At 36.3% G+C, this 22,494-nt stretch overlaps 1 protein-coding gene across 1 annotated transcript in view; it reads left to right on the plus strand.

Annotated features, from left to right (window-relative positions):
* Positions 1-22,494, plus strand: part of BCKDHB (branched chain keto acid dehydrogenase E1 subunit beta) — a 284,101-nt gene that overhangs the window by 173,267 nt on the left and 88,340 nt on the right. The gene's annotated exons all lie outside the window — the stretch shown is intronic.

Below are 22,494 nucleotides of genomic sequence, written 5' to 3' on the forward strand. Positions count from 1 at the left end.
CCAGGGTCACACAAGCTAGTAAGTGTTAAGTGTCTGAGGCCGGATTCGAACTCAGGTACTCCTGACTCCTGGGCTGGTGCTCTATCTACTGCGCCATCTAGCTGCCCCAAACATAAACCTTTTAAAATTTAAGCTTATTGTATTAGAGAAAATGTCTTTAAAAAAATTGAAAAGCCAAATTTAAATTTCTTGTCACAAATGATATGGACACTAGTCCTGTTAGCCTCAGGATTAAGTTTATTGTCTTATCTATGGTAGTTATTTTTTGTTACATGAGCTGACATTAAAAATATATGATATATAGTTTTGGAATACAGTTGTCCCAAACTTTAATAATCTACTTTCAGACTTTTTTTTTCTGTTAAACCTTTCATTGATGTTTAAATTAAAATTCTAAAGTACATATACATTTTATGAAGGTCCTCTGTGTGATTTTAAAAGCTTTGTTATATTACATATGATTTTTGGGGGGGGGCAGGGCAGTGAGGGTTAAGTGACTTGCCCAGGGTCACACAGCTAGTAAGTATCAAATGTCTGAGGCCAGATTTGAACTCAGGTCCTCCTGTATCCAGGGCCGGTGCTTTATCCACTGTGCCACCTAGCTGCCCCCAATGTAATCTTTTTTTAATAGTACATCTTGGGAAATCTTGGAGATTGAGTAATTCTGGGAGATGGCATGTAAGGTATGAGATATGACCATACTCACATTTGGTCAAATTAGAAAAGAGTTGAATTTATGTGTCTTTCCAAATAGCATTATGTTGATCCTTGTTTTTCATTTTGTTGCTGTACATTTAAGGTCTTAATAGTGAAGACATGAACAAATATTTTTCTTGCAGAAATCTAGTATTAAATAAACACCTTTTTAGAATAGGGGAAAAATCATCTTTGGAGTTAACACTTTTCCACAGGAATATTCTATAATGGAAATGGGAAAATCAGATTCCTTGTTTTCATGTTTAATTTATTTGAAGGTTTAATTTTGATAGTCTTAGTATTCTTATAGAAAATTAACACTATCCTGTACCTCCTTGCTTTTGATTCTTAATGACTTTTTTCCTTGCTCCTAAATCTGTCTTTAGATTAATATCTTTTGTTTCACATAAACATTCAACAGTCACTCAGTATAATCAAATGGCTTTAAAAAATCTTTAGGATTAGAAAGTTTGCATTGCCCTTTCCCACATCTATTATTGCTATCCCATTTTTTTTCCCTTCAAATTCTCATCGGTCCATGCTAATGATAGGATACTATTTTTATGTATATGATAGTGTTGGGGTGGTGCTATCTATACCCACATGTGATCTCATCTGTGTATAGAACTCCTGATGTGGAAAAGTCCTCCATCAGTACAGATTGGCAATTTATGTATAATCTTAGAAAGATGTTTGAGATATAAGATGGATAAATGACATGACTATTGGTCAGCTACATGTCAATCAGTAATTGAACCAGTGCTTCTTAAGTCCTTTATCTACTGTGTCACACTGCATTTTAACATAAATTTCTGTTTATATGAATATAACTACATATATTGTATGTTTATCTATATATTTATCTATATATGTAGTATGTACTTAATTTATTATTTTTTTCATAAAATATTTGTTTTTAATTTGAAATTTAGGTTGATGGTATGATAGAAATAATTTGTAAATAATATCTGAAAAATATATATTCAAGGGTTTTTGTTGTTATTCAAAGGTTGGCAATCCTCATTTTTTATACTGAAGATTATACTATTTGTATGTTGTGGAGAATTTGCAGAATTATTTCCTTGATGTTCCTTTCCTCTCAATGTTTCTCAGTGATAAATGTAACACTGCTGTTGGTCAGCTATAATAGTCTGTTTTCATTTAAGACTAGAATGAAGTAGACATCCAGAGTCCTCCACTGATCCCCTTTCCATGGCTGCAGAAAGTGAGGATGTCTTCAGCATGTGATACACTATGGATAAGAATTTTACAAAATGGGCAAAGATGGATGGGTTGTGTTCTGTATCATTGGAAGAAACCCCTGAATCAGTGAAGACATAGGTCCTTATGGGTAAAAGTAGGATCATAGAATCAGACAGCAAAGGACCATAAAGGTCAGTGATAGCCAGGATCTGAATACAAGTCCTGACACCATATCTACCATTCTTTCTCTGTTGCATACACATTGAAGATCCCTTGATAAGTACAAAGCAAGCTTTCATAGTTGAAACTTCTTTGAAAGTTAGACATGTTGAGTGGCATTAATATGTTTTATGGAACCTTTTATAAAATCATCAAATGGAAATAAGTGCAAATTAAGCTTATTTCTTGTCAATTTTTGTTCTTGTGGTTTTGAAGAGTAGTCCCAGTCTGTTTTAAGATTTAATAGTAATGTTGCTTTAAAATTAATATTATTTATTATATTGTAATGCTTAATTTTCTCAGCACCTTGTTTTGTCCAAGGAACTGGAAAACCTCATTTTCCATAGTGAAAATTATACAATTTACCACTAAATCTTTTTGAGAATTTGCAGAATTATTGCCTCGAAGTTCCTTTCCTCTCTTCTGTTTCTCAGTGATCAGGGTAATACACTGCTCTAGGCCAGCTATAATATTATGTTTTTGGTGTCAGTCATGCATAGACAGCCACGTTCCTCTTTCAGATTTAAGTTGGCTCTCTCAATGTAAAATGATACATTGCGTAGCATAGTCAAATTTTTAGCAGAGAAATTATATTTCAAATTTGCACTGTTATGCTAAACTCAGAGAAATTTCAACATTGTATTCTAATTGCAAATCTGTCTGTCCTGAAGCATATGTATCTTAACCAATAGTGGTTATAAATTAGTGCAAATACGCATGCCTCTGTTGTGTTTAGCCCATAAAGTACCTTGTGCTTTGTACTCACCCAAAAGACACTCATTTTTTTTTTCTGAAAACAGGTATTTAATAGTACATTTTAAATGATGAATATGTATTAGGAGTAAAAAAAAATCTTAATTGTGGTAGTAGCATAATAGTAATACTAATCTATTGGAAAGTAACTATTAGAAAAATCCATTTTATTAATATCTTCCAGCAGTGTTCTAGACTATTTCACATCATAGGCATAGTGGAAATACTTCTAAAGCCTGAATTTAAACATGTTCTTGTGTACAGTTTTTATGTGTACAGCAATAATATCTTCATGCTTTAGAGGCTGGTGGGAAAGTTCCCTAGTACTTGTACTGCTTGCTGTCTTATCACACGTGCATCTATTAGTATCAAAAGAGTCAGACCATACCCACCAGGGTTTTTTGTGACCATTTTGGACATATCTGAATCTCTGCCCTGGCCCCACCTTGCCCTGTTCTCTTTCTCCTCACTGCTCTGACACTTGCATCTTTGACCTCATTTTATTGTTGCTTATACTTACTGGAAGTTCTTTTTGCTTTGGTCCTCCTTACTGTGTATGATTCTGCTTACTGACATTTTGCCATATACGGTAATAATATAGACAAGTGTTTATAGCAAAAAAACAAAACAAAACAAAACAAAGAAACTTCCATTTTCTTCTAAATTTTATATGGGAGAAAAATAAGAATTAATTCACAAGTTTCACAGTGATTAAAGTATAAACACACATTTCTAGTGTTTAAGGATTTTAAGAATTTAACTCTGGGCAGCTAGGTGGCACAATGGATAGAGTGCTGGGCCTGGAGTCAGGAAGGTTCATCTTCCTGAGTTCAAATCTGGCCTCAGACACTTATTAACTCCAGGTAAGTCATTTAACCCTGTGTGATTTAATTTCCTCATCTGTAAAATGAGCTGGTGAAGGAAATGGCAAACCACTCCAGTATCTTTTCTATAAAAAACAAAACAAAATGCAAATGAGGTCACAAAGAGTCAGATATGACTGAAATGACTGAACAACAACAATTTAACTCTAACCTATCTGTCTGACCTTCTTATGCTCTTCTGATATACTGTCTTTATGTTTCAGTCAAACTGAAGTACCTGCAATCCCATTCTTATCCACTTCTTCCCCTTGTTGACCCTATTTGTGTAGTGCTTTTTTCCCTGTCCGCTTTGTTGATGTCTTTGTCTGCCTTCAAGGCCCAATTGAGCTGTACATCATCTGTGAAGTTTCCCTTTTTTACTCCTCTATCCCTGCTGCTACCAGCTAGGAGAAATATCACTTTATATTTCTCATAACATCTCTCCTTTGCCCTTAACTCATTCTCTCCTGGACTTAATTATGCATGTACTTTTCTTTTTTCTCCATTGCATTGTAATTTCTGAGATTCTGAGTTGAAAGGGAACTTAAAGACCAGATAGTCTCTTGAGATGGCCCAAGTCAACAATCATTTAATGTGTTATGTTTCAGGCACGGTGCTAAGGACTGGAGATTCAGAGAGGCAAAGGACAGTCTGCTCTCAAGGAGCTCACATTCTAATTGCAGAAACAACATTCAAACAGCTATGTACAAACAACATAAACACACAGACACAGACACACACATTTATATAGGCATGTGTGTATATATGTATGTATGTATATATACACATATATGTATACATATACATATATACTATATATATGTATATATATGATAAATTGGAGATAATGAGCAAAGGGAGCGTACTAAGAATAAGGGGCCTTGGAAAGACTTTCTGTAGAGGGTAGGATTTTAGCTGGGTTTTGAAGGAACCTGAAGAATTCAGGAGGGAGAGATGAGGAGGGAGAACATTCTAGGCGTGGGGGACAGCTACTGACAGTGCCTGGAGTTAGGAGATGCATTATCTTGGGCAAAATGTGCAGTAGGGCAGAAGAAGATTTGAAAAGTAGAAAGGGGCCAAGTTATTTGAGGCTTTGTGTGCCAAAAAATGATTTTGTATTCATTCCTGAGATGATAGGTAGCCACTGGGTTTTTTGGAAAAGAGGGTAACATGGTCATGGTGCTGCAACAAGATAAATTTGACAGCTGAGGTGGTAGGATTGAATGAAGTGGGGATAGGTTTGTGGAAGGCAGGCTATTGCTGTGTCAGAAGAGAGAAGGGGACATGTACAAGGATGTTAACAAGTTAAAATTGAAAGAACTTGTCTCTACAGATTGGATATTGGGGGAGGAGATACAAGGAGGAAGAATTGCCAAGACTTTATAACTTTACAACACTGGATATGTGGTATGAGGGAAAGTAAAGAGTTGAGGATATCTGAGGTTGCAAACCAGGGTAACTGGAAATATTATAGTGTCCTTTACAGAAACAAAGTACTTTAATAAACATTTACTGAATGATCATAAAACAAGTTTCCAGAAGAAAGGTAGGTTTATTGTTTTGGGGGTTGTGTGATTAGTTTGGCTCTCTGCATTACTTAGATTCATTAGATGGTGGCTCACTCTGTTCCACTTTGATTTTATACAAGTCTGGACCTATATTTTTGTTGGGAGCATTCTATGAAAGGATGAAGTGAAAATTTCATCTTTTACTTTGCTTTCTTTTAACCAACACAAATTTAATTGTTTCTCATCTGTTCCAAATATTCCTGTTAACATTTTTTTCTTTCCCAGGACTGAAAATAATTGAGTATTTTGGAACTTACCATATGGCAAAAGAGGAATTGATTTCTAGTTTTTGAAATCTATCTGGAAATTAATTGGAAATTACGCTGAGGAATGGAACTGTAGAAGTGTTGTATTGTGTGGTTCAAGCGTAGGGCACATTAACAAATCCATTTGGGGGAATAAAACCAACTTGGCTTTCAGAGCTATGAGCCTTTTTGTTGTTGTTGTTGCACATTAAAATTCATCAGATTTTGGATTTGTTCACTCACTTTATTTGGGATATGTTAGAGAGCTACTGAAAATCTAAAGTTACATATTACTCTGAATTCATTTCTTTTTTTTCCCTAAGTTATTGAAATTCATCCAGTGAAAAAAGTAGCCCACATGATTTGCCATAAAATGTTAATCCTTTGTTGATAATGTAACCTTTCAAAAAAACTACCTTGCATAAAGCCAGATGGCTATATCTTTACTTTTGGATGGCAGTGATATTAGGTTTGACAGTGGAGCTGCTAGCTGCCTCTCTAGTGTCCTGATAGGCTTCTGGAAAAAGGGAAGAGGAAAAGGTAAGTCCCTTTTTTTTTTTTTTTTTTTGGTGAGGCAGTTGGGGTTAAGTGACTTGCCCAGGGTCACACAGCTAGTAAGTGTCAAGTGTCTGAGGCCGGATTTGAACTCAGGTCCTCCTGAATCCAGGGCCGGTGTTCTATCCACTGTGCCACCTAGCTGCCCTGATAGTCCCTTCTTACCATTACTTCTCACCCCTTTGCCTCTTCCCTCCAGCTTCCATTTCTGTTTCTCACTAACCTTGGACCAAATATAGGTGGTAAGCAGGAAGGAATTATGGTTACCAGAGCTAGTAAATGAGCTTAGGCCTCTATGAATAAATGCTTCAAAGCAAAAGAAAATGTTATAACACTTGGTGAGACAGAGGACCCTATGGAATTTGAGGAGAACATGGAACCACAACACACTGTTCCTGAATGGTTTAAAACAAAAATGAGCATTATAAAAGCAGAATCTATGGCCTGTGCAGCATAAATAATGAGGTAAATAGAAAAACTGGAACCTGCAATGGCAAACCTCACCAAAGAAATTAAAAAAAGAGAACAATATATTAGGAATTCAAATACACAGAAGAAAAGAAGAACCTGGAAGAAGAGAAGCGAAAAAAATGATAACATCAAAAGAAAAAATGCTCATTATGCATGAAAAAACATACTTATGTCAAACATAGGATGCATAGAAACAATATAAGGGTTGTACATTGTCCAGAAGAAAAAGGTGGGACAAAAAGTCTTAACATTGTACTACATGGAATAATACAAGACAACCTCTTAGAATTTCTGATCATAAAAAATGGAATACTAATTGAAAGAATTAATGGATCTCCTCCAGAAACACAAAAACAGAAAACCTAAGGCTGTATACTCTGAGACTTATAGTGGTAAAATTTAATAATTTTGTACAAAAACAACAAGTTCTACAAACTTGAAGGTGAAAGACCTTCAAATACAAATGAAATTTGAATAACACAAGACTATTCTTTACCCACCAGAAAATGTACAAAGGAATGGAATAATGTGTTCTAAAGACCAGTGGAGCTCAGGATAAAGCCCAGGTGAACCTACTCTGCAAATCTGAGCCAAACGTATAAATGATAAAAGATTGATATCCAAGAGTAAAGAAATGTTCTTTGAAAGAAAACCAGATTTGAAGAGATTATTTGCTTCTCTAACACCCCAGGACAACAGAAGTGTAGGATATATTAACGAATGCATGGAGCAAGGACAGCAACATCAATAGAGTGACAATAGAGAGACTTAATAAGATATTGAGACCAATTCATATTTTTCTTGGAAGCTGTGGATGTAGGAGCTTTGACTTTGTTATATTCTTCTGAGGGTGTATTTTGATCTTCCTTGTCACCATAGAAACTTTCTAGGGTCAGCATTTTTTCGGTTTACTCATTTTCCCAGCCTATGTCTTGACTTTTAATTCTTTGTTAAAGTGGGGCACTACTTTCAGGGTGGAAGGTGCACTGTCCCAAGCTTCAGGGGATTTGAGCAGCTGTTCTATGAGATATTTCTAGGAATTTGTAAGTCCTTAGTTCCTCCAAGGTGGTACGATTCAAGGACAGGCATATTCACCACTCTCCTGGCCTGTGCTCTGGTCAACAAGCAACTGCAGGCCTGCTTCTCTGCCATCTAACCAGGAACAGAATCCTGATGCACTGTGGCTGCCAGCTCTGGCCCACCTGCACCCCTCCCTCATCTGGGCTGCCACCCAAGACTATGACCTGAATCTGAGCACTGGCAAAACTAGAGTCCCACCTCAGGGCCAGCAAAGAGACCTCTGTAATCTCCTCCTGGCCAACTGCTTGACCCCATCACTGTCCTTGGCCTCAGTTCCAGAAGCAGCTGCTTTCACAGCTGATTCAGAGGCACCTGAGGCCTGGTTCGATGAGGCAGCCTACCTAGGGCTGGATCTGTGCTGACACAGCCAGTACCAGACTGTGCTCCACTCTCATCCTGGTGCAACAGACCTTCTTCTGATCTCCTAAGCCATCTTTGGCTGGAAAATTATTTCACCCTGCCCTTTTGTGGGTTCTGCTGCTCTAGAAATTGTCTTATGACATTATTTGAAGGTATTTGGAGGGGTCCTGGAAGTCAGGGAAGTCACTGCCTTTCCTCTGCCATCTTGACTCCATTGCCTCTATGACATTACTAACACTTTTTACCACTATATGTCTGGATCAAGGCCAAATTTAGTTATGTGTCCATGATGACACCTGAAAATGTTATGGAAAGGTTACCATACCACATCTTGTGGTGCATAGACATCTAATAATTGTGCTAGGCCTTAGGTAGATGGATTATGACCATGCCACCATAGGCCTAGCACAATTATTAGATGTCTATGCACCACGAGATGTGGTATGGTAACCTTTCTATAACATTTCCAGGTGTCATCATGGACACATAACTAAATTTGGCCTTGATCCACACATAGTAGGTTTCCACCCATCGTGGATGACCATGGATCAGCACCTTGAAGAGCCACAGGCCACAGTGTGGCTGTGCAGTCTGATACAGGAGCTGCAGCTCCTGCTGCAACAAGGACATCGGAAAACTGTGCTCTCTATTGCCCATTGGTTCTTCTGACGGTGTAAAACTCAGAAAAGTGCTCTACCCATCTTTCTATTTTCTTAACTCTGTCCATAATGTACTCTCCAGTGCTGGATTTGAGGGGATCTGTCTTGCTCTGAGTGGGTTTGCAAGCTTTCTTGATGCCTTCGTACATTCCTCTGATGTTTCCCATGTCAGCAGCAACCTGTATTTCCTCACTGAGCTCAACCCAATATTCATTCGCACACCACGTTGTGATTTGCTGAGCATTTCTTCTCACAGCATGTAGTTTCTGAAGAGCACTTTCATTCGGGGAGCATTTGTATTCAATGAGTGCGTTGCGCTTCGCCTCAATGACAGGATTCATTTCACTGCACTTGGCTCCAAACCAGTCATTCGTTTTGCTGGTCCTCTTCCCAAAGACATCAAGAGAAAGTCTGTGGACACTCTCATGCATCTGTTTCCATTTTTCAGTAGCTGATGTAGCAGAAGAAGATGCAATCAATGTGTAACGATTGGAATGACGCCACCTGCTGGAGACTTACTGTAGAAGAGTTCTGCCCATGAAGCGAAGGTCTTTGAGGGCAAGACCAGGAGTCTTTTCTTTGGCGTCAGGAAGTGACGTGGGCTAGTGGGAGGAAGAAGGAAGAGTCCGGTGCTCTGACTCGCTCTCTTGCCTGGGGACGCTGGTGGAGAAGGCAACTAGAAATGCGCTCTCCTTTTAATAGATAGAGGAATCTAGGCCTTTCTTCTCTCTTTACCAAATTCTTATTCTCCTTAATAAATGCGTAAAAGTCTAATTTATTGGCGACCACTCATTAGATATTTTAGACAGTTTAGCTAGAATTTTAGCCCTTAACAAATGCATTTTTGGGAGATCTCAAAAATTGATCCACCTTGTTGAGATTCATGGTTTTGCTAGTGTCAATACGAGATTGCCCTGTTGGTTTAAGGTGATGCAATGTTTTGGGCCGGAGCTGCACTTTACAACAAACTAACAAGTGATCAGTGTCACAGTTGGCACTGTGGTATGACCACATGTTAAGAATGTACTGAAGAGGGGCAGCTAGGTGGCACAGCAGATAGAGCACTGGCCCTGGAGTCAGGAGTACCTGAGTTCAAATCCAGTCTCAGACACTTAATACTTACTAGCTGTGTGACCCTGGGCAAGTCACTTAACCCCAATTGCCTCCCTAAAAAAAACCCCAAAAAACCAAAAAAAATAATGTGCTTGAGAGCAGACCACCTGGTTATTATTATAATATTTTTTTCTACTGGTTATTATTAAGTCCAATTGGTGCCAATGTTGCTATCTGGGATGTCTCCATGATACTTTGTGCTGTGGCTTGGACTTATAAAATGAGTTGGATACACAGAAATTATGGTAAAAAGTGTTAGTAATGTCATAATTAATGGTAGTGGGGCTAAAGGCCTTCCAGACAGTGGTTAAAGATGATGTAAACAACCACATTGACAGGGTCTTCAAATATGGCACCCATACACTCTGGGGGAGAAAGATAATAACGAAGGTCTCCAACTGGGTAGGAGCATGCAGGACCTCCTCCACTGACATCAGCCCATTGTCCTAATAAATTAACTAGGAAGTTGCCCCTGAACCGAACAGACAACATCTGGGATATAACATATAAGTTAGAAACCAAGGCAGACTGAAGAATGATGGGAATGTTGGAGGTATAGAAGAGCTGTGGATTAGATCTCCTGACCTTCCGGACAGGAGGATCAAAGAGAGGAGGGGGAGGAGGTGGGTTCCCTAGAGAAGGGGAGGGGACCACCTCTCCCACATGGTGCACAGCCCAGGAATCAAACTGAGGCCTGGGTTCCCCTTCCCCTGTGTGGTCAGCCATCTGTAAGGGCTAAAATTCTAGCTATACTGTCTAAAATATCTAATGAGTGATCACCAATAAATTATAAGCTTTAGCAAGAGTTAGACTTTTAAGCATTTATTAAGGAGAATAAGAATTTGGTAGAGAGAGAAAGGCCTAGATTCTTCTATCTATTAAAGGGAGAGCACATTTCTAGCTCCCTTCTCCGCCAGAGTCGACAGGAAAAAAAGTGAGACAGAGCGCTAGCCTCCCCCTTCTTCCTTCCACAAGCCAACATCACTTCTTGACGCCAAAGAAAGCCACATGATCCTGCCCTCAGAGGCCCTTTCCTCATGTTGGAGCTTTCCTACAGTAAGTCTCCAGCAGGTGGCATCATTCCAATCGTTACACCTCTTTTTCCTGAGAGTTTACATTCTCAAGATACTTCTTTCTAAATGTACACAAGGAGACAGCAGTGAAGGCAAAAGTCAGGTGGAAGTAACAGTGAAGAGGCAGGACTGGGACATTATGGATAGAACCTGGAAAGACCCTTTCTACATGTGAATCAATGTTTTTTGTGGACCAAAATTACAAAATAGAAGGGTGAATGAAAAGGGGAAGGGGAGTAGAAGATAGAGGGGAGTATTTGGTGTGCACAGGTCCGATTGAGGATAGCAATGAGAGGAAAGTGACCTGTATGGTTTCAGGAAGAGAACATGCCTAGGAGTATGTGAGAAGGGGAGAAATATTGAAAAAAAAAAGTGGAAAATAAGGAGGCATTGCTTCGTTACTGAATATGTCCTGGGGGATTTGATGCTTGAAAAGACCACTTGTCTGACATTGGAAGGAGGTGGTAGAACTCTTGAACAGAAACAAGTACCTGGGATAGTGGAAGGACATGATCTCAGGGAGGAGATTTTGAAAGAAATGAGGAAAAAAAGGTAATTAGGGAGAAGGTATGGACCAGTGATGGACTGCTTGATCAGTGATGTAGTCAAGGCAGTCAGATGATGGGGCATTTCACTTACTGTTACCTGCAGGAATTGATTTTGTTTTAGAAGTGAAACAGAGGGCAAGTTCTACAAGGCAGTGGAAGAAGCTTCCTAGAGGGGAGAGACCAGAATAGATACCTTGTAAGTATTGATTCTTTGAAAAATACAGAGAAGAGAGAGAGACAACATAATTATAGGGGTCATGAACCAGAGAACGAGGTCTAGAGTAGATAAAAAAGACAGCATAGATTATGAAGAGAGTAACAGAAGCCACTCTGGAAAGGGTCCTCCTGAATCCAGGGCCAGTGCTTTATCCACTGTACCACATAGCTGCCCCCAATCTCCAAGGAACTCTTAAAAGTCTTCTCCAGCACCACAGCTTGAAAGTGTTGATTCTGTGGCACTCAGCTTTCCTTATAGTCCAACTTTCTCAGTCATACATTGCTATGGGAAAAAAACAACAACAACAACAACAACAAAAAACAGCTTTGACTGTATCTTTGTTAGCAAGGTGATATCTTTGCTTTTTAGAATGCATTCCAGGATTAAGCATTAAGAAAACTATCAACACAATTAATCATATTAAAAACCAAATTATCCCAAACCACCATGATCATCTGAATAGCTGAAGAAAAAAGCCTTTGCTAAAATATAGCACTCTTTTATGATGAAAACTCTTCAGAGTATAAGCATAGAGGGTCCATTTTTTAATATCATGAAAAATATCTATGTAAAATCAAAAGGATATGAAAAGGATATAGATTAGAATCCTTTCCAATAAATACAGGAGTAAATCAAAGTTGCCCCCTTTCCCCATTATTTGATATAGTTTTGGAAATACTAGCAAGAGCAATAAGGAAAGATAAAATAAAGACAGAGTTAAGTAAAGATATAAAATTATCCTTATTTGTTGATATTATAGAAGTTCTGGAGAATCAGTAAAGATACAAATTGAGATAATAGCTTCAGCAAAGTTTCAGGCGACAAAATAAAAGATTTGGAACATGTTCTAATATTTTGGTAAAGCTAATTCTACTTACTGTCCATGTGACCATGTTCAATTTTTTAAACCATGTGAGCCTCAATTTTCTCATCTTATACTTTTCCTTACAGAGTTGTGAGGAAAATATTTAAAGGCTCTTTAGTAACTAACTCCTCACAAAACAAATTCATCTTAATGCCCCTGAAAAGTTACATGTAAATTTTTGTTAATTGTTAATATTTTGTTAATTGGTTTATATACTCATGTTGACATATTATTGCTCCAGAGATGATTTACCTTCATTGATCACTGATACTCAATTGACCATGGTTCCCACAATTTAAAATTTTAGTCTCTATGATCCTAAGGCTCTCTGTCAGGTGGGTAATAATTTATAAAATTACTTTAGTGCTATCTAAAAGATCTTTTCATGGCTTCCTTTTGTTGTGAAAAGAATCTCATTCTAATTTATGTGTTGTAAGTTTAAGCTTGTACACTTTACTTTTTCATTCACCATCAGTACCGTACAAGTTTAGCATTTTCCTAAGTGTTTTACTTCTTTTGATTTAGACCTTCCCCCTGCCTCTCTGAAAAGTAGGGGAAAAGACTCAGAGATTAAATGTTTTCCCTGGGAAAAGATAATGCATTTTAAAAGTAATGATTCATTCTGTAAGGACCTGATTGAAGTAGAGAAAATATACATGGTTCATCCATCTATAGTGACAAAGGAGTAGAACACTGTTTATACTTTAAACTTTTGAGCCTTCCCTAGAGGCAAATTTTCTTTAGTGAAAAACCCGACTAGCTGTCTGGGAAATTTTACTCTTGATTAGTGTTTGAAATAACAGAGTAAAATGTAACTGGCTGACAAACTTGGTTTTAGTTAGGGTCACTTTCTTATTATTGAGGGTATGTTATGTGTACAAGAGGTGATGTCAGTTCTTAAATTTCAGTCCTCTTATAACTTCCAGACTCATTATTTCCCTATGTTGTCAACGCTGAGAGAAGGGACAAAATCTGCCAAACAGATCTTTAGGAGTTGAACAGCAACTGATTATTAAATTAATTTTTCCTTGTAAAAGGGAATGATAAAATAATTTTAAGAAGTTGTTTAATCAAAAGAATATAGAACTTACATTAATAAAACCTGGTCCTTTACAAACTTAATGAGGATTCATTGATTTTCATACTTTGTGTATATTATAAGATCATGAAATGTTCTTCTTTTCATATATATTTGATGAGGTGTTATTTTTATATGATAATAATAAGCAAACTTGACCATATTTTCCTTCTGTTTTTGGATTGTGCTGTGCTTTAGAACTCCAGAACATCTTATATTAGATCCATTTGGAAAGTTATAGAGGTTTTTCAAATTTGGCAACTGGCATTAAATATAATTATGAAAATTGCTTGATTTATTTTAGTCTATGGATTGTGCCAGTGGATTCGCACATTTAGAGTTGTTAGCACTCTACTTTTTAGTTGTTAACATCATTCAATCAGTCATCAATTATTTATTAAGCATCTGCTATGTCTCCTTCACTGTCCTAGGTGAGACACAGAGACAAAAATGAAACATTAATTTCCCTCAAAGAGTTTGCCTTCTATTGCCTTGTATTAGAGAAAACAACTTGTACAGAGATAAGGAAAAAAACACTTTAAAAACAAAGGTGGGAAAGCAGTCTATAAGAAGCAGGATTATCTAGTGTAATGGAAAGAGTACTGAATTTGAATAGCAGGGCTTGAGTTTTTTCCATCTTTGATAATTAACTATTTGTGCTACTATGAGCAAATCACTTAACTTCTCTTTAAAGAGTTATATAAAAATAAACACTTGATATTAGAAACTGCTTTAGCTTTTTTTTTTTGCAAATTACATTTTTCAGAAATGTAAAATGTTAATTTGGCCCACAGCCCATGTAACTATGTATCCTGTATTTTGCTTGCATGCAAAGAAAACAAGCCTATGTAAAGGGTTTTTTTTTTCTTCAGGAAGGTAAGCTCTTGTGTGTATCCCAGTAACTTAATATCCCTGGTGGAAGTATCAAAAACATATAAAATTTCACTTAACTCAGTCATCATCAATACTTTTACCATGTCTTTATTGGTTACCTATCTTCTTCCTTATAGTGACTGTATCTTTTTTTCTTTTCTCAAACCCTCACCATTCTCCCAGTCTTTCTATTTCTCAGTGAGTTAGGAAATTATTTCAATGAAAAGGTTTAAGCCTCCTATCCATTCTTCAAATCTTTTCAGTATCATTGCCATTTCTTTTTTACTTTCCCTTGTGATGGCAGAGAAAAAAAGCATACTTGTTCCTTATTAAACTAATCCTTCTATCTGCATTTTAAAAAACAAAATCTTATTGCTTTTTTTGTTTTTACTATCATTTCTCAGTATATCCTTCTTGCTCCCTCTTCCAGAGAGTAATCCTTTATAATAAAATAACTGATTTATCATAATTCAGAAAAACATCAAAACAATCTAACATTATGTGCAGTATTGCAAGCTTATAACCCCTACCTATTCAAAGAAGCAGGATAGACAACTTTATCACTCCTTTTGCTGTTTCATTCTTGTTTTTTGTACTTATATTTTGAATTGTTTTTCTGGCTCAACTTACTTCATTTTATGTTAGTTGACTTAAGTTTTCCAGTGCTTCTCTATACTCATTATTTCTTATAGGAAAGTAATATTCCATGCTGTTCATAATCCACAGGTTATTGAATCATTCTCCAAACAGTGAACATCTATTTCTTTACTACTAGGAATAATGTTGCTACAAATATTTGGGTACCTATTGTACCTTTCTTTTTATTTTTGACCTCCTTGCTATGACATAGGCCCCCCGAGTCAAAGTGTTAAATACATTTTCATCATTTTCTCTGCACAATTATAAATTGTTTTCTTTAATGGTTTGACCAATTTATGGCCCTACTTAGAGTGTACCTGTTATTCTACAACCCCTGTAACAATGACTATTCCCCTCTTTTGTCTTTGCCAATTTTCTGGGTATGAAGTAAAACCTCAGAGTTGCTTGACTTCTTTTTTTCTTTTTGTTAGTGATTTGAAGCACCATCTCTTATGGTTGTTAATGATATTCAGTCTTGATAAGACACAGGTAGCCCTTTCCCTTATGGGGCTGAAGGTTAAGACATGTGGACAAATGAGTTTTTTTTTTTTTTTTTTTTAGTGAGGCAATTGGGGTTAAGTGACTTGCCCAGGGTCACACAGCTAGTAAGTGTTAAGTGTCTGAGGCCGGATTTGAACTCAGGTACTCCTGACTCCAGGGCTGGTGCTCTATCCACTGCGCCATCTAGCTGCCCTGACAAATGATTTTTAATAAAAGTGTAATAAGAAAATGCACCTTCACCAAAAGGTCCATCCACTGCAGTCCCTCATTATAATCCTGAAGTGATCATGACTTATAGAAGGATGTTTTAATGAAGTATGTTTGATTCCACAAAACTGGAAATAATTCCCCTAAGGTCTGGATTTTGTTGTCCAACTACCAGCCTACCTGAATTTAAAAATGCAACCTGCTCAGTGAAAGAGCCCTGAATTTAGAGTAAAAAGACCTAAGTTCATCCCACTTTTGATAATATCTGTGTTACCTTGGGCAAGTTGCTTTAACTCTCTGGGTCTCAGTTTCCCTCTACTCTGAATTGGCGATTTGGTTTAGACAGGGCTTCTTAATCTGGAGTCCATCAGCTTGTTTTAAAAGTGTTTTGACTACTATATTTAAATATAAGTGATTTTCTAACCCTTTGTTTTTATTTTATGCATTTAAAAGCATTATTTTTGAGAAGGGTTCCATCAGCTTCACCAGGCTGCCAAACAGGATCCATGGCACTAAAATAGTTAAGAATCCCTGATGGAGATGATCTAAGTTCCCTTCAAACTCTAATTAGGTCTGTGGTCGTCACCATCTCGGCAAAGTATCATACATACATCTTTTGGCCCCAGTCACCTTCAGTGAATACTGAAGTTATAAAGAGGTTTGAGCTGTACTGATGAAGAGGCTAACAACATTGATGAAAATAAATGTGTAATTCTGAACATGCAACTGAAGTGTTACTGGGTCTTCCTTGAAGTCATAGCTAAGATAGTGATAATAGTTCATATTTATATAATGCCCTAGAGTTTATGAAAGACAGGATGGTATTATGAAAGACAGGAAGACTTGCATTCAAATCCTGTCCTGAAACACTAGCTATGTAACTTGGTGGGTGGGGAGAGAGGGAGTCAGAGAGGAGTGAAGAGAATGGGAAGGAGGAGAGAAAAAAGGGGTGTGTGTGAGTGTGTGTGTGTGTGTGTGTGTGTGTGTGTGTGTGTGTGTGTGTGTACATGCATGCGTGAGACAGAGAGGGAGAGAGAGACAGACAGACAGACAGACAGACAGACAGACAGACAGACTCTGATTGTTAAGCTACAAGAATTCCAAGGAGATGAAGTAAGTAAATGTTAAGTGAGGAGGACAATGTCTAGAAGACAATCCTTGAGAGCCAAAATAGAATGGGACATTTTTGCTGATGGAGTCAGGGAACAAAAATAGGACTTCAGTAAATTCATGCCTATCTGCCTTCATGGTAAGGGAAGCTCCCTGCAAACCTGAAATTGAAGAGACAGGATTGTTGATGAGACCATAAAATCTCTTACCCCACTCTGCATTATGTTTGTGGTAAGCCAGTTCAAGAAATACTTAAATGCCTAAGAGCTTTTACCAACAAATTTACCTCTGTTAGCATCCTAGAACTAGTCTTTATATCCAGCTCAGATTGGAATGGACTAACTCATTCCAGGACCAAAGTCTGGGAAAAAAGGGCTCAGTCAGGAACTATATTATATTTAGGACCAGGATTTTTTTCTTTAGTATTTTATTACTTAGTAAAGCAATTAAAAGGCACAAAAAGAAGGGTTATGAGTTGTGTGTGTGTGGTTGTTTTGTTTTGTTTTGTTTTTTACAGAGAAGAGTGAGATCTATGTTCCCTGCTACAGATCATAGTTTATGGTGAGCATCTTATCTATAGAGAAATCAGAGAGCCCAGTCCTGGGACTTGCTAGTGGGAGAAAAAAAGTGAAACCATTTAACATATTTAGCTCATGGTACCCCACACTTAACCAAAGAATTGGAAAGATATTTTGAAGACATTTTTGGAAAAAGAGCAACTTTTAATTTGGGTGCAAATGTTTATTTTATGGCTTCTTTAATGTTGTATAAGTGATTAGATAAATTCAGTTATTTAGAGAAAGATTAGACAGGCAATTAATGTTTCTGAAAATTTCTAATGGTCCATTTCTTTATCAGCATCATTTGCTTGCCTTTCCATTCTACAGTTTATTCTGTTCTCTTTCAGGCTTTACTTGTACCCTTCTGGATTTTTCCATGTGTGTTAAAACCCCAGGGACTCAGGTGTTTTTTTTTTTCTTTTTACACCATTTTCCTACTACACCAGAATACTTGAAACTTCATTGCTATCACATTAGCCAAGATGGACTTTTTGTGAAGTCTGTGACTGGTTCCATCTTTCAGCTTTGTTTTTTCTCCAGTGGAATATTGGCCAATTGTACTGTCATGTGTGTGAAGGTCACGCTGATGAATAATGTTTAATAGGCAAATACCAAAACATTTTTAGCCTGTGATGATTTGTGAGATGTTTTTGGCTAACTGTTTAGTATGGGAATTTGGGTAGATAGATGAAAAACTATTTCAAAAAGCATTTGAGCTCATTCATTTGGGTGGGATTTTAAAGCTTATTAATGATTATGGCTTGTGTTAAGAATTATTTTTCATGATTACTTTTATTAACAAAACATAAGGATTAAAATTAAATCCATTAGATTTAATTGTGCATCAATTTCAACTTTTAAGGGGGTATGGTCGAAGGCAGACTTGGATTAATCATTTGCTTTTCACAAACTTTACTTTCAACTATACAATATCATGCAGGTGATATATTGACCATAATGAAAGAAAATTATAATATTCACCTATTTATAATTGTAATTTGCTAATTGACTTATAACAAAGTCTCAGTGAAACAGTGAAAAAAATATCTTGCAAAAGTTTTTAAGGAAAAAAAAAAGATCTGTTTTTACTTTTCCGATGTCAATGTTGTGCTTTCAGACATATGCAAACTTAACAGTCATCCTGTCTATATCATTTTCTTTTGGAATGACAGCTTAACAGTTTTACTTCATGGATTGTGTTAAAAATCTTTACAGACCAGATTCACTAAAACATATGTTCAGCTTTCAGGCTGCTAGCTGTAGTGCCAGCTTTTTTTTGTTAAGGTATACTTAACTTTGGGGTTTTGTTCCCATTGATCCTTGTTATTAATGTTGCATTAAAATGTCATTAATTTAGATTCTATTACTCTATCACTTCTATCATATAAGGTGATCTACAGCTTATTTTTTCCTAAGAAATTTACCACATAAACTGGATCAAATGGGTAGAGATTATTAATATAGTTAAGAGGACAAAATATTTGAAGGAACTTTAGCACTTTGTTGCCTTAAAATCTTGAGGAATATAAATGGTAATCAAAATATCCTGATCAAAGCAGGTGATTGAACCTTGGCATATACATTTCCTTAAATCAGTTTCAGTACTAAGCAGCATATTTCAGACTAGAACTAAAGTCTTCTGACTCCTAGTCCTTTGTTCTTTTCACTGTACCAAGTTGGCCATGCTTTTTAAATTACTGTGGAATTGTTTGTTGCTAAGTTTGACTGCCACTAGTAAAATCCTTTCCAGATAGACCATTTGCAATGAATGACCCCTCTCCTGTCACTTGAAAATAATAAAATTTCATCTTTTAAAATCATATACTTATGGGGGGCAGCTATGTAGCAAAGTGGATAAAGCACCGGCCCTGGATTCAGGAGGACCTGAGTTCAAATGTGGCCTCAGATACTTAACACTTACTAGTTGTGTGACCCTGGGCAAGTCACTTAACCCTCATTGCCCTGCCCCCCCAAAAAAGTTATATACTTATGACTGGGACTCAAAGGACAATTATACAGTAATAATGTGAAGATAAACACCTTAAGAACTCTGATCACCATAATGATCAATCTGGATTCCAGAGGATTAAAAATGAAACATGCTACTCACTTCCTAGGAGAGAAGTAATTGACTGAGGTGAAACAAACAAACAGACATGGTTAATGTGATAATTTGTTTTCTTGACTATGCATATTTGTAACAGGGTCCCTCCCCATCCTTTTCAATGACCTGAATGGGGCAAAGTGGGATAGAGAGAAAGTAGGGTTTTGTTCATTAAAAGAAAAAAAAATTAAAGCTTATATACTTTAGACTATAAAATAATTTTCTAGTAATTAGCCTTTCAGTGAAGACTTACCAATGATTATCTTAAAACTATAACTATTGGGGGCAGTTAGGTGGCACAGTGGATAAAGCACCGGCCCTGGATTCAGGATGTGCTGAGTTCAAATCCGGCCTCAGACACTTGACACTTACTAGCTATGTGACCCTGGGCAAGTCACTTAAACCCCATTGTCTCACAAAATAAAATAAATAAAAATTATAACTATTGATTTAGTCAGAAAGGCAGTGTACAGCCTATTCATTTGTTATCTAATTGTCTTCCTTTCTGTTAAACAGAATTGCCTTGGTTTTCATTGAACTCTGTAGTGTATATAGGTATATGTGGTGTTATATAAACAAATGAATTCATAATAATAATAATGATAACTATTATTGTCATTAGTATTTCTGTTTGGTTTTGAACTTCCTTAGTTAAGGAAGCCTATGGAGAGGTAGGACTTCTTAGTGCCTTACCCTAGCAGTCAGAAATGATGTGTTGATATAGTTTATTTATTAGTTTGTGGGGAGTGGGATTTGAACACATGCAAATTACATGGACTCTCTCTTCATCCTACATGAAGTAACTAGAACTGTGTTTGGGGAGGTGGAGATAGGAAAGGAAAAGGGAAAGAGAAATCTAATTGTGTCTTCTCCCCAACCCCAAACATAAACATGCACACCATATGTTTTTGCCCAAATATTTGCTATGGCATTAAGTAGACTTATAAAAGAACAGAGAAGTGGAGAGTATATATTAAAAGAGAGGGTACTCAGCAGAAATGCTGAGGAATGAAGATAGGAATGAAAATTACAAGGATAGTGAACCAGTGACATTTACCAATAAAGCTATCAGAAATACATTTGTACTTAAGCCCTTGAGTAATTTGATTTGGCTTTGGGAATTTTTATTGGTGAAAGCCATTTTTCTTAATAATATCCCTTTAAGAAGACATATCTTCTGCATTTTAACACAGTGAGTATGAAGAAATAGGTTTTCAAGATACTGTTAACAAACAGAGATGCTTTCTGGATAATTAAATGATTTGCCTCCCTTTCTGAACATCACATTGCTGATTGATTGTCCCATCTGAAATAGCAGTTTCTATAATGCTTTTAGAAATGGGGCACCTTGGACATTCTGGATTTTCATATTCCTTAATTCTTTTGCATTACAGTCATAGCTGTAGAATTCTACCTGTAATGATATTCATATTTATAAATTGAAAAAAAAAGAAAATATGAGACTATTTTTTTACTTATTCTGACAGAACATTTCTCACTGTATCTATTCCCTGATTAGGAAGGCAGGGAGGAAGCTGACTAAAAAGGGCACTAACAAATTCAACTCATAAGACAGATGTGATATTGATAGATAAAGGAATACATAAGAGCATACAAGGGGAAGTGTTATGATTTTTTTGGGGTTTTTTTTGTTTGTTTGTTTTTGGTGCATGACTTTCCTCTAAGCCAGATAAAACTACAATCAGAGAATTAATTCCTCATTATTTTCAATTGCTCCTGTAAAACTTCCTCCTTTCCCCATCTTTTTGTGATCTTTTCTAATAGCCATGTAGTATATCAATACTACCCATGCAGTTGGGGCCTCCTGGTATTATTGAAAATAACTGTCCTTGGAAGGTTCCCTAGAGGCAAATGCAGAATATATAAGTTCATCTTCTGTGGTGTTTTTAACTTGTGCTAGGCACAGGGAATCATTCAATCTCCATACTTTAGATATTTGTTTTCAAACATAATTGAAAAGACTGACTGTTTTGTTGGGCCTCGAATGATTTTTAGTTTCAGTTACCATAGCAATCACTGCTCTTCTGTTTACCATTAATGGCATTTTAAGATAACTGAGCTACTATTGTTAAAGATCTCAAAATTCCTTTTATGTGAAACTGAAGACAAGATGACTCCCTTTGCTGTAGACTTCCTGAACAGGTCAAACCTGGAAAAGCTTTATCTAGGAAACTTTAATACATCGTATTAATACCTGCCTTTTTTTTAAAGTGACCTTCCTAAAGGTCAAGTTTTGTTCTGAGATAAAAAACCATATATTTAGATGCATAAATACTTTTATTAATTAGTAAATTTAATTTTAATTTTGTACTTATAGTTTACATATGATATAATTGATATTATTTATGTAAAAAACTAAATAGGAATATACTGGAATTAGAGCTTTTATTTGTTGAATTCAGTTAACAATATTTTTAGCTTGTTACTCATTTGAAACCGAGCAGATGAAATATTTTGAGCCTTTTTTGTAACTAGAACAGGCGAACCATTAAAATTTTTGGCATAGTCATTGACCCTTTCTCTGATCTTCTCTTATCTATAAATAATTCATATCTTAAAATCCATCCTAGGAATCTTTAGAGAGGAAATAGCACAAAATATTTTAATTTGCATAATAATATTTCATAGGCACAAAAAGTTAATATGAAATTTAAGAAATATAAAGTGAGTATAAAATTAAGTAATTCACTCATTTATCTTTTTTAATCTCATAACATAATTCAAATCTTGCCATTAATGCACAGTTAAACTTTTTTATAGTATCTTGTTCTATAGCATGTTATATACCTTTTTTAGACTACTATATTTATCAGCCATTTAGAGTGATTCTATCAGATGTGGCATTTTTACATTAAAATTGAGTGGTAATGTTCTCATTCATTATATTTATCATATAGGTGCTGAAAAAACTTG

This window comes from Dromiciops gliroides, chromosome 4, assembly GCF_019393635.1.
Source record: "Dromiciops gliroides isolate mDroGli1 chromosome 4, mDroGli1.pri, whole genome shotgun sequence".
Lineage (NCBI taxonomy): Eukaryota > Metazoa > Chordata > Mammalia > Microbiotheria > Microbiotheriidae > Dromiciops > Dromiciops gliroides.